Below are 11,914 nucleotides of genomic sequence, written 5' to 3' on the forward strand. Positions count from 1 at the left end.
AAGTCTTTTGTATTCCCCAGCTACTACTCTCCGTGTTTCCATTTTTTGCCACCCACCCCCTACCTAGCTTCCGAGTTATTCTGCCTCGGCTCTTTTCTTGTATGTCCCTGTGACTCAGAAAAAAAAAAAAAAGCTAACAGTTTCTTATTTTGGCCCCATGGAGATTCACTTCAGCCCCAGAAGTTGGCCCATTTCTCCCAGGGAGATAGATGGAAATGACTGATGGACTTTTGCTGCCCAGGACACCAGTGCGGAGGATGCCTCTTTCTCAGAGCAAGGACCTCATACTGTAGAGGAGTCACACAGACTCTCTAAGCATCTGATTTCTAAACCCATTGCTGCTCATATGGAAGAGTCGCAGTTCCCACCAAGGTGAAGGCTCCCAGCCTAAAGAGAGAGCTGAACTTTTGGAGAAGGGAAAGAGTGGTCAGGCTTTAGTGGCCATGTCCTTTCAGGATCCCAAGCCAATTCTGGTGCTTGGCAGAGGTCATTAAAAGAAAGATTGATGCCTGGTCTTTGCTGGTGACCCTGCCAAACACCTACAAGGCACTCTGCAGACACTGTGTTTCTGCAAATGTATTTTATAAATGAGGAACCTAACTCGGAGCATAAAAAAACATAGCCAATGTCATGTAACCAAACAGCATAGCTAAGAAGAGAACACAGATCTCATAAGATTCCAGCCAAGGCTGATTCTTCTTATTTTCAGCATTTATTTCTCTGGGACAAGAGTTGAAAGAGCTCATGTAGACACAATACAGTTGTTTTGTTGGGGGTCTCAACAATTAAACATTCTTGGAAAAGACAAAGGGTATTTGAGATCTTTAGAAGAAGTCCATGTACTGAGTAATAACTGCTGCGATCTTCTTCATTTAAACTCTGTCACTCATTCTGTCTGTGAAGAGTACATGAAGCACTGGGAGACAGGGGGAGCAAGACAGTGGCTCAGTGATGCATAAGCTCCCCCAAGGTATGCACAGTAGGCTGGATTCAGCCCTTTTATTGAAAAAGGGACGCCAGTAGGAGTTCGTCTTCGAAAATGTTGTCAAGTAGAAAAAGCAAATTGATATGTGGAAACAAGAATATCTTGTTTTCCTTTTCCTGGAATACAAACCTCCTATAACAGAAGACCTATGAATGTGTATATCATCTATCTATCTATCTATCTATCTATCTATCTATCTATCTATCTATCTATCTATCTATCATCTATTATATAATCTATTTTTCTATCAATTATCTTTTATCTCTCTATTAACAATCTATATCTATCAAATATCTATGACCTAATTTCTACATTTTAACTTGTATATCTACTTGTATTTTAATACAGGGGTTCATGTTTTACTTCCTAACAATTTCTAACAGTTTCCTCCATACATAGAATGAATGTTTGCTATTTCACCCCATACTATCCTCCTCTCATCTGCTATCAATCAGCTGAAAGTTTCTTTCTTTCTTTTTTTTTTTTTTTATAATAATTCCTACTTGTGTTTCTATTTGTTTGTGTGACCTATTGGGTTTGAACTCATTTGCTTTTACACTGGTAGGTCCGGGTTATTTCCTGGAACTGGGCCACATATTAGTGGCTAAACCAAAGAATAAAACGACACTGTCTGCCTGACTAATCATTAACTATTAGACTCTTCAGGGAAGGATAGGGCCACATGAAATCATTCTGCTTCCACAGTGAAATATTGACAGGCCCAATATTAAGCAAATCTTGTGTAGGCGACTGTAGTTGCAGTGAGTTCATGAGTTTAAAGGTCTTGTTATGTCTGGAAGATGTGCTTTGTGGCACACCGCCCATTGTTCTAGCTGCAACATTCTTTCTGGCTCCTCTACTACAATGTCCCCTGAGCTTTGGAGGGGATAATATGGATGCATCATTTGGAGATGAGCACTCCCCAGTTCTTTTTCTTTAGAACCTTTGACCAGTTATGTGTCTCTGCAGAACTGCTGTCCACTGTAGCTAAGAGTCTCTGAGAAGGCCTAGAGCAGTGTTTTCCTATTGGGTATAAACATGAGTGTTTAGAAGCGAGTCTGAACATAAACCCATTTAGCAAAAGAATAGTAATAAGTTCTCCATAAGACTAATGACCTTCCCAGCTCTTAGCTCTTTATGAGGTCCACAGAATCAGTTATGCATTTTCTTTTGTAGAGCAGGCCTCAAATACAAACAAAGTGATTGGTTGCCTCTATAACATTCATGCCCAAATCGTACCAGATGAGTATATCATACCTGGTAGGTTGTTATTGTGGCTGGCAGGGTTCACAACTTAGTAAAGTTATCGATGGGTTTTCTCTCCCAGTAGCCTGCATAGCAACCTTCTGGCACCATGAAATGGAGACACTATGGAGAACACTTCCAGTTCAGTTCAAGTTCAGCTTTTCCCATGACAGGAATGTATGGTGGCTTCAATCATAGAGTCTTGAGGTAAAGTTCTGGTGTGAAATTCAGAGCAGTGGCAGCAGGCTGTATTGCTTTGGGTATCTCCGGGGCCTCTCTGACCAACAACTCCTAGGTAGCTATCTCACAGATGGCACTGGGATTTTTGTTAACTAGCTTTATGTCTTTAGAGTGGAGCATCATCCACGTAGGCAGGGTAGTCACGTTCAGTTTTTTTTTAAATTATGTTTATAATAAGCTTACAAAGTATACCTCCATATGGCTTTTTTTTCAGACATGGTTAGTGTTGGTCCCTCCACAATCTCCTGTGTCATACCCTATAATCCCAACACACTTAAATCTTTTCCATTCTCATCTTATCTCTGTTCCACTATCCCTCCTCCCTTAAGGTCCTTTCCCCTCTATTCACTCTAATGGCCATTTCCTATCTTCTTGGTCTCTATACACATTCCAAGTTAAACAGGGTACCGTTAGATGTCAGTCTGCATATTAGAAGTGAACATCGCTTTTCTTTGTCTGATCCTGAGTTACCTCATTCAGTACAAGTTTCAGTTCCAACAATTTTCCCACACATTTCATTTTTGCTTACAGTTGAGTAAGTTTTACACACATGTGTGTACATGCACACACAGACACACAGACAGACAGACAGACAGACAGACACACACACACACACACACACACACACACACACACACACACACACACTGTATTTTCATTATTCATCAGCCTATTGACACGTAGGCTGGTTACATTTCCTGGCTATTGTGAATAAGAGCAATTGTCACTGTGGTAGAACGTGGGATCTTTTGGGTATACGCACAGGAGTGGTGCAGTTGGTGTTATGCAAGCTCTCCTTCTAATTTTGAGGCTCATCCAAAGTGATTTGCACAGTAACTATACGTATCCACAGCGAAGAAAGGCTCCTTTCTGTTCACATCTTCACAGTTGCCATTCTGACTGAAACTAAAAGAAAGGAATTTTAATTTATAGGACTCGAACATCCTTCTATCACTATGCTTCTAGGTCTGGTTAATTAAACAAGCCTAATAAATACGATCTAGCTTCTTTGTGTGCTAGAGATTGAGCACTAGGCAGATACCCTGTAACTGAGTAAATACCCTCAGTTCCACCTAGCTTAACATTTGTAGAATTTCTTAACTTGTCCTTCACAAACTCATAGTGATAACAGTTACTCAGCCAGTTCTTTGGTGAGTAAGGAGGACAGTGAGGGTAAGATGATGATCATTATTGATGTAATATCAAATTAATTATATAAGCATTAAGTTTTTTAAAAAACAGAATAAAAACCCAGCTAGAAAACTATAGCTTAAGGGTGTGCAAAGCCATTGGAAAAAACAACAATATCAACCAACCAGATGTCCCAGAGCTCCCAGGGACCAAGCCACCAACCAAGGAGTACACATGGCTCCAGCTGCATATGTAGCAGAGGATGGCCTTGTCAGACATCAATGGGAGGAGAGGTCCTTGGTTCTATGAAGGCTCAATAGATGCCCCATTGTAGGGGAACTGAGGGCGGGGAGGCAGGAGTGGGTGGGTGGGTGGAGGAGCACCCTCCGAGAAGCAGGGGGAGGAGGGATGTAAAAGGGGGTTTCCGGGGGGGGGGACCGGGAAAGGGGATAACATTTGAAAAATAAATTAGAAAAAAATATCCAAATTAAAAAAAAATAGAAAGCTATAGCTTAAGGACTAAAACTTCTTACTACGCAGTTTTGGGAATAAAGATTTATTGGTTCATTGCCATGGACATTTGCATATATATATGTACATGATTACTCTTCCACCACAATGGGAATGTTGAGCAATTGTGACAGTACCCATACTATCTGTAGAGTTTCCAGTATTTACCATCATGTCATTTCTAAAAAAAGCTGACTAACCACTGAAATACAACTTCAGGATTAAAGTTAAAATCTAGTACATTCTGGGAAAGGTGACAGTTCCCAAAGAGGGCCTCAGTTGTCAAACATATCAGTCATTTCTTCCTAAGTCAGAAATAATCAGTTCCTCAGTTTTGAGGAAAATCTAGGGCTGGATATGGTAATCTCAGCACTTTGGAGGCAAAGGCAGGCAGATCTCTGTGTGTTTGAGGTAGCCTGGTCTTCAAGGCAAGGTCTAGGAATGCTAGAGCTACATAGTGAGACCTCTCCTCTCTCTCTCTCTCTCTCTCTCTATATATATATATATATATATATGCACACATATATATACATATACACACATATATGTATATATGCATATATATGTACATACACTGAAGCATATGCACATACATAATACATACATACACACACATATGAGAGGTGTGGTACAGTATCTACCTCATCTTACCTATGTCAGGTTTTTCTATATATCCTGAATCAGGATATATATGTGTGTGTGTGTGTGTGTGTGTGTATATCAGTCTGAGAAGCCTTATAAATATGAGTTCAGTAAAGTATATGTGAACTTTCAAGCTGGCTACTGTGTTGCTAATATATGGAGAAACTGAAACCCATAGGCCTTTGGAGATTTACCTAGGAAAATCTTGGGCTTCTAATCTATGCAAGACTCTAAATATGAACTCAGTAAATCACAGTTTTGAGTTTTATTCCAAAAGACATTCAGACATGTTAAACAACACACCCATGCTTAAGACATTTGCTCATTATCAGTGTGACATTACTTTCACATTCAATCTTGATCAAATATGATTTTCTAGATCACACTAGGAATTTCACTGTGTAAGTTCTGTCCCTCCCCTCTCTTATTTCCATGTTGGGGGCCTAACCTAGGGTCTAGTGCTTGCTAGGCAAGTGCTCCCTAACGGAGCAAAATTCCTAACTCTAAGCTCAGTTATTTAAAGATCGTTTTCCATTCCCCTGGAGGGATTAGGAAAAGATACCTATCAGACACATGATCCTGAGTGTGTAAGACAGAGGAACAATGAGTGTTTCCCATGCTGAGCAGAACTGTGCTTGCTCTCTCTCTCTCTCTCTCTCTCTCTCTCTCTCTCTCTCTCTCTCTCTCTCTCTTTCTCTCTCTCTTTCTCTCTCTCTCTCCTTTTTCTTTCTTTGAGCTCTATAGAAAGTTTTTTTTTCCCCTCAATCTATTTATTCATTTTACATCCTGATTGCTGTGCCCTTCTCCTCCTGGTTTCCCTCTCATAAGTCCCTCCCGCCTGTTTTTTTTTTTTTTTTTTTAATTACAGTAGTGGACTGTTTTGTCTATTTGTTTTGGCTGATGCTGTCTCAATAGTAATGTGTGATAAAGCACGGTACTAGCCAGTGTCTGTGCTAAGTTACTGCCCACAACAGCTGCCTACCTCCCTCAGCTCCTAGGTTAAATTTTCCCATTTGTGATTTATTTTCTCTCTCTCTCTCTCTCTCTCTCTCTCTCTCTCTCTCTCTCTCTCTCTCTCCCTCTCCCTCTCCCTCTCCCTCTCCCTCTCCCTCTCCCTCTCCCTCTCCCTCTCCCTCTCTCTCTCTCTCTCTCTCTCTCTCTCTCTCTCTCTCATGTCTGGAGTAAACAGCAATGGACTTTATCCAAGCTCTTCACCCTATTACAGTGAATCTGGCAAGCCATATCCCTTGCATATTTTAAGTGCTTTCATCCTGTGACCCTGACCTTACCTGTACCCAGGTTTCCAAAGACAACATAGATAAAACTACTCCTGAAAGCTTATGCTGCCACAGAGGCACAGGCTGGGACAGTGCCGCCAACCTTGCGGAACCTGCACTGTTGCTTCATACGTACCAAGTCCTATGAACATACATTCCTTTTTCCTTAGTAATTAATTCCAAGTTCAGGCACGTCTGATAAGACAAAGCCTGTAACACTGCCAGGGTCCGACAATAAAGAGACGTCCAAGGAGGTTTCGCTTATTCAAGTGGAAACTATTTTATTTCTTGTAATAAGTGGGCTCATGAATCAATTCTCTGTGATCTCATTGTGGCCAATGGCCAGAGTGGCCTGACCTCTGTAGTCAGGGGATATAAAGGCACAACTCCAGCTCTAAAAACTTTCAAGAGTGACATCAGGCTTTACTGACAATTTTCTTGCAAGGGATTGACCCAGGATTTTAGCCAATGTACCATGAGGCGAGCTTCCTAGGAAGAGTGGCTACATAGTATTACTATTGTTATTTTACCTTTCCATTGTGTTTGTTTTTTGCTTAGATTTTTATAAATTTGAGAATTCCATATATGAATATTGTATTTACATCATTTCTATCCCTCCTTCCCCCAATTCTTTCCATGTTATTGCTCACCAAGTCCATGATCTCTTCTTTAGTTATTGTTTTACACAGACACATAGTCTCACACACACACACACACACACACACACACACACACACACACACACACACCTCTCAGAAAAGAATTTGTGTGTTGTTTTTTCTTCTTAAGTTCTATACTGATGAGTTACTGAAAATCCCTCTTGTCTTTAACACAGTTCTAACCCACCAGCCTGATTTCCCCCCCTGCTTCCATTTGTAAACTGGTGAGGTATTTCTCCAGCTCAGAATAAATGCTCCTCTTTCTGCCATGTGCACTGTCAGGGCACTCTATGCACACACTGTATCGTCGTTGCTGACTGATTTCCCATTATCCCACTTCTCATGTGAGTACTTTTCATGGAACACACACACACACAAATCTTTTCACCTTGTTCCATAATCAATTGGCAATGCTTTGATGAGGTTGGCACCAGAACTGTGGAGGTACAGAAGCTAGAAGCATCAGTCCCTTGTTCTTTGTCTCCTCCATATTCTATTTTGATCTTCAAAGTGAGACAACGTTTCATGGTTCTATCAATTCAAAACCTAAGATATACTTAACTGAAGTTTGAATTTAGTGACCATAAATATCATTGACCTGTGGAAAGTTAGCTTCCACCATGCAAATGTCAGAATTACAAATGTATATTTAAATGGTGACCCATTGGCAAGCTGTAGATTATATGCCTAAAGAAATTGGGACCTCCAATCATGGCTTTTTCCTTTGAGAAAAATGACCTGTGATTTTCGCCTCTTTGTGGTTTTTGTTTGCTTGTTTGTTTTGTTTTTGTTTTTTTGTTTTGAGGCAGCTACATAGGTAAGAACAGGGCATGGTTTATACACATTTCCAGGTTTTCTCTGATTTCTGTTCCTCTCTCTTCATTTTAGGATTAATTATCAGAATAAAAGTGGATTAATTTTACACAGTGACTGTGATAACTTTGCAGGTATTTTTTTCAAAAAATGATTTGCACATGCCTATGCTCAATTTATTTTATTTTATATTTTTGATGTGTATGTGTGGCTTTGTGTATGTGTTGCATGTCATGTGTATAGGTAGGTGTGTGCTCTGGTGGATGTGAATGTATGTGTTCATGTAAACAGTAGGTCAGAGGTCAACATGGGATGCCCTTCCTTAATTTTTCTCTACTCTAATTTTTGAAATGAAAACTCAATTACAACAGTTCTCCTTTTCTCTGTAAACACTCTTATAACACCTCTCCTCATTCTCTTTTAAATTAATAAATTTTTCTCACTAATTGATATTTCATGCATCTGTTTATATGTTTATGCATGTATATTCTTAAATATAAACTGCTCAGTTCATATGTTACTTATATGAATGCTTTTCAGAGCTGATTGTTTAGCACTGAACGACTGGTATGCTTTCTACCTCTAAGTTTTGAGACCAGGTCTTTCAGTGAACCTGAAGTTTATCGATTTGCTACGCGCATGCCGGCAAATGAGCTTTAGGGACCCAGCTAGCTCCATGGTGGAGTTAGAGGCTTACAGCAGTACACCAGCTCCAGCACTACACGGGCTTTTACGGAGCTTCTAGAGATCCAGGCTCAGATCCTCATGACCTGTTGAGCGATCAACACTTTATTGACTGTGCCATCTCCCTAGTCCCTTGCACTTCCTTTTCAGTTGCAGACTGTTTTGAATAAACTTCGTAATCAATTATGACTTACTTGAGCTCTGCTGCAACATTATGATGTGGATGAGAGTGTAAACTTCCATTTTTTTTTCTTTTTCTTTCTGAACTTTCCTTTTCTCTTCCCTGCAGCCATACCGGCTATGGTCTGGAGAGCAATTACAAGCTTCCCAGTGTGTGTGGATCGCAGCCATCTATATTTCCGCTATGAAAGGTAGATTGGATAAAGGTGTGCATTGCCGAGCCAGTTAAGTGAGCCAGATATAGCAGAGCAAGGCAGATAACGATATGGCCTCAGGCCTAACATGGCTGAAGTCATTCCTTCCTGACAAGACTAACGGCTCTTTTGCCCTTAAGGCCCTCGATTCCACAGAGCTCTGGGCTGTCATCCTCCTCTCCACAGAACACGTGGGGTCATTAGGAGAAATGCTGATGCCAGGCTACAGGCCATGATCTTCCCTGCCACAAGGCTGCAGCTGGAACGTGGATGACATTTCTTTGGTGTCAAATCCAGGCGTAATATTGTCCTACCTGTCCAAATATCTGTTGGAAATCAGCTCTCGGAAGAGATTTAATTGGTTCTACCTCAATTCGGATAAGCTAGGGAGGCAGGGATGAGATTGCCACAGAAGGACAGTCCTGGATTCTAAACAACCCTGGAAGATTTTGTACACAAAGAACACTGCAGGACACTGGCTTCAAGGGACTCAAGGCAGACCATGATGCACTATGTGGATGATATTTTCTATACTTATGTTCGTGTTGTATGTCTGGGCATACGGAGTAACAGACTTGCTAATAATGAAAATCTGGCCACATTTCTTTCCACTAGAAATTTAATTTCCTTTTTCATAATGGCTGTACTGTATTGTTCCAGGGAACATTTCTATGCTCTGGTGCTGGGTTTCTGTCTTCTATTCCCCACAAAGCAGCTTCTGCTTCCTCAAACCACATTAGTGGACTGATTCCCCTATTCCTTTGTATGGTTGTGCTACTGGGCATGGATGCAATGCACAGAGTAAGATGAGGGGGACATTCATTTTTGCTACTTCTGTAAATGTTCAACTGGGGAGGTCATCTTGTTATCTGAGCTTGGGCTTCCTTCAGTTTGCAGGGGCCAGTACTCAAGTCACATGATCACTACCACTACTATGATTATGGTAACCATCATTGTGAATAACACCATCTCTATCTGCACCATCACAACCACCAGCACCACGATCATCTCTGTGATTACTATCACTGTCCAACATCATCTACCTGTACCACTATGACCACTCTTACAATATCACTGCCACCGCCAATAACATCACTACCATTGCTGCATCCATGTCACCATGTGCATCATCTTCTAACCAACACTCTCATCATGAACACCAGATTCATCACCACCACCATAAACCACTATCGTGGCCACAGTTACCACCACCACTACTACCACAGTTCTTACCATCACTGTCTCTATTATCACTACCATGGTTACCATCATCATTATATCATCACTGTTACCATCAATACCACCATTATTATCAACACCACCATTTCTGCTGATGCAACCTGTAGTATCTGTTGAAAGATATTTTTCTCTAAGAGAGTCAGATGGATATACTGTTATCTCTGATTACAAGAAATAGTGATGCACTTAGGTAATCTCTGTCTATAGACTTATTCCTGAGACACACAGTGAAACACACTAAAATGTGTCTCTTGGCTATCAAAGCTAAACTCCATTGATTTTGAGTGGGGTTCATATATCAGCAATTGCAACCAGACGATCAAAAGTGTTCTGAAATGTTTGTTGTATAAACTTCAGCCTTTGCTGGAAGTGAGCCTGGACACTGCCATTTAAGGGCCTAACTTCTGCCTCTTTTTACTCAATGCAGATGACTATCCAGTTTTTCCTTTCCTTATCTCTCCTTGGCTTTTGCTTACTCATGTTTTCTAAATCTCCACACCATTGGTTTGTGGCTTTTCATCTCTCAATGTCCTTGACAGCTGTGTTGTGGACAGTTTCAGAATTTCTTTAGATGAGAATAAGTTTTTACCCATTCATTTCTGGCATAAATGGTAGAAGAGTTCCCATACTAGGCCCCCTCACACAGCTGAGTGTGGCAGTGACTTCCTTCATCACATAAGCAGTCCTGGTCTGATGGCTTGGGTCCATGTAATGGTGACATGGGTACTCTCTAAACAAGGAACTATTTTCCTGTATTTTACTCAACGTGGCTCTTTTATGCACCAGCTGTCCCAGTGGCTTCTGTGCTGCCTGTACATTATGGTTGCCAGGTTTATCAAATAAAAATACTACCTACCCATTTAAATTTGTATTTCAAATAAGCCCTGTATATGTTTTCTTCTAGATAAATATGCCCTCAGTGTTGTATGGGGACAGTACACAAAAGAGTAAGTCTATGGCCCCACATTTACCCCAGATAAAACATTGTGATCCTTTTGGGTCTCACTGCACAGTCATAAGATAGGAAAAGGTGAGTTGTCCCTCCCCGTCTTTAAGGTCCTAAGAGAGCAGTTCTCAACCTGTGGGTCATGATTCCTTATCAGACATCTAGATTATCATTTATAACTAGCAAAGTTATAGTTATAAAGTAGCAATCAAATAGGTTTATGTTTGGGGGTGGGGGGAGTCAGTCACCACAACATGAGGAACTGTATGAAAGGGTTGCAGCATTAGGAAGATGGAGAACCATTGTCTTAAGGCTGGGTATTAACCTAATTTTCTTCTCAGCCCAGCCCTTTCAAATTCTACCACAGAGTCCAAATGGATTCAGGCCAAGCAGGACACCATTTTTAAGCATACTTAACTTACCAGAACCAACCAAGATAGAGAAATCACAATCAAGTGCTATAGTTTTAGCTCTGGGTGCTGAACAAATGGGCTAGGCTTAGGCATGCACAGCAACGCAGCTTATTCAACAGTGAGAGGATGAGAGCAGAGTTCTCAACCAATCATACTTTGATTTGGAATACAAGTGTCATCACATGACCCTCAAGTCCTACATTGTTTTGTACAGTCACATCAGCATCTCATGTGTGTATTATATTTGAGTTTAAAAGGCTTTACCTTAGATTTTATTTTAGATAACGTTTCCTAGGACAAACCATATACATTTTCACATTGTCATAACTTCAGCTTTGCAGATAAAAGGCAGACAAGGTTCAAGAAGTCAAATGAATTATCCGTGGTTATGCAACTAATAAAGCGAGCACATATGACGTGGAACCAAACCCTTTTAATTAAAATTCATTGTCTTTACTCATCATACAAAAGGACACTACAATTCCTTCACACATATTCATGTCTTGTTTATTCATTGGATACCTTCCATGTGTCATAGGGATTATCTAATTCTCATAAAATTCCTGTGGGGTGAATACAGCATTATTCTTTCCATTTATATATGCAAACGAGCCTGAGAACAGCTATATGCAAGAAGTCCAAAAGGGCTTGTCTAGTCAGCCAGCATGTGCTCGAATGTTCCTCATCTGTTAGGCTTTAGGGTATTTGCCTCTTTACTTAATAGCTGGAAATTTTCTCTCTTCATTTGTAAGCAAC

This window comes from Mus musculus, chromosome 1, assembly GCF_000001635.26.
Source record: "Mus musculus strain C57BL/6J chromosome 1, GRCm38.p6 C57BL/6J".
In the NCBI taxonomy this organism is placed as follows: domain Eukaryota; kingdom Metazoa; phylum Chordata; class Mammalia; order Rodentia; family Muridae; genus Mus; species Mus musculus.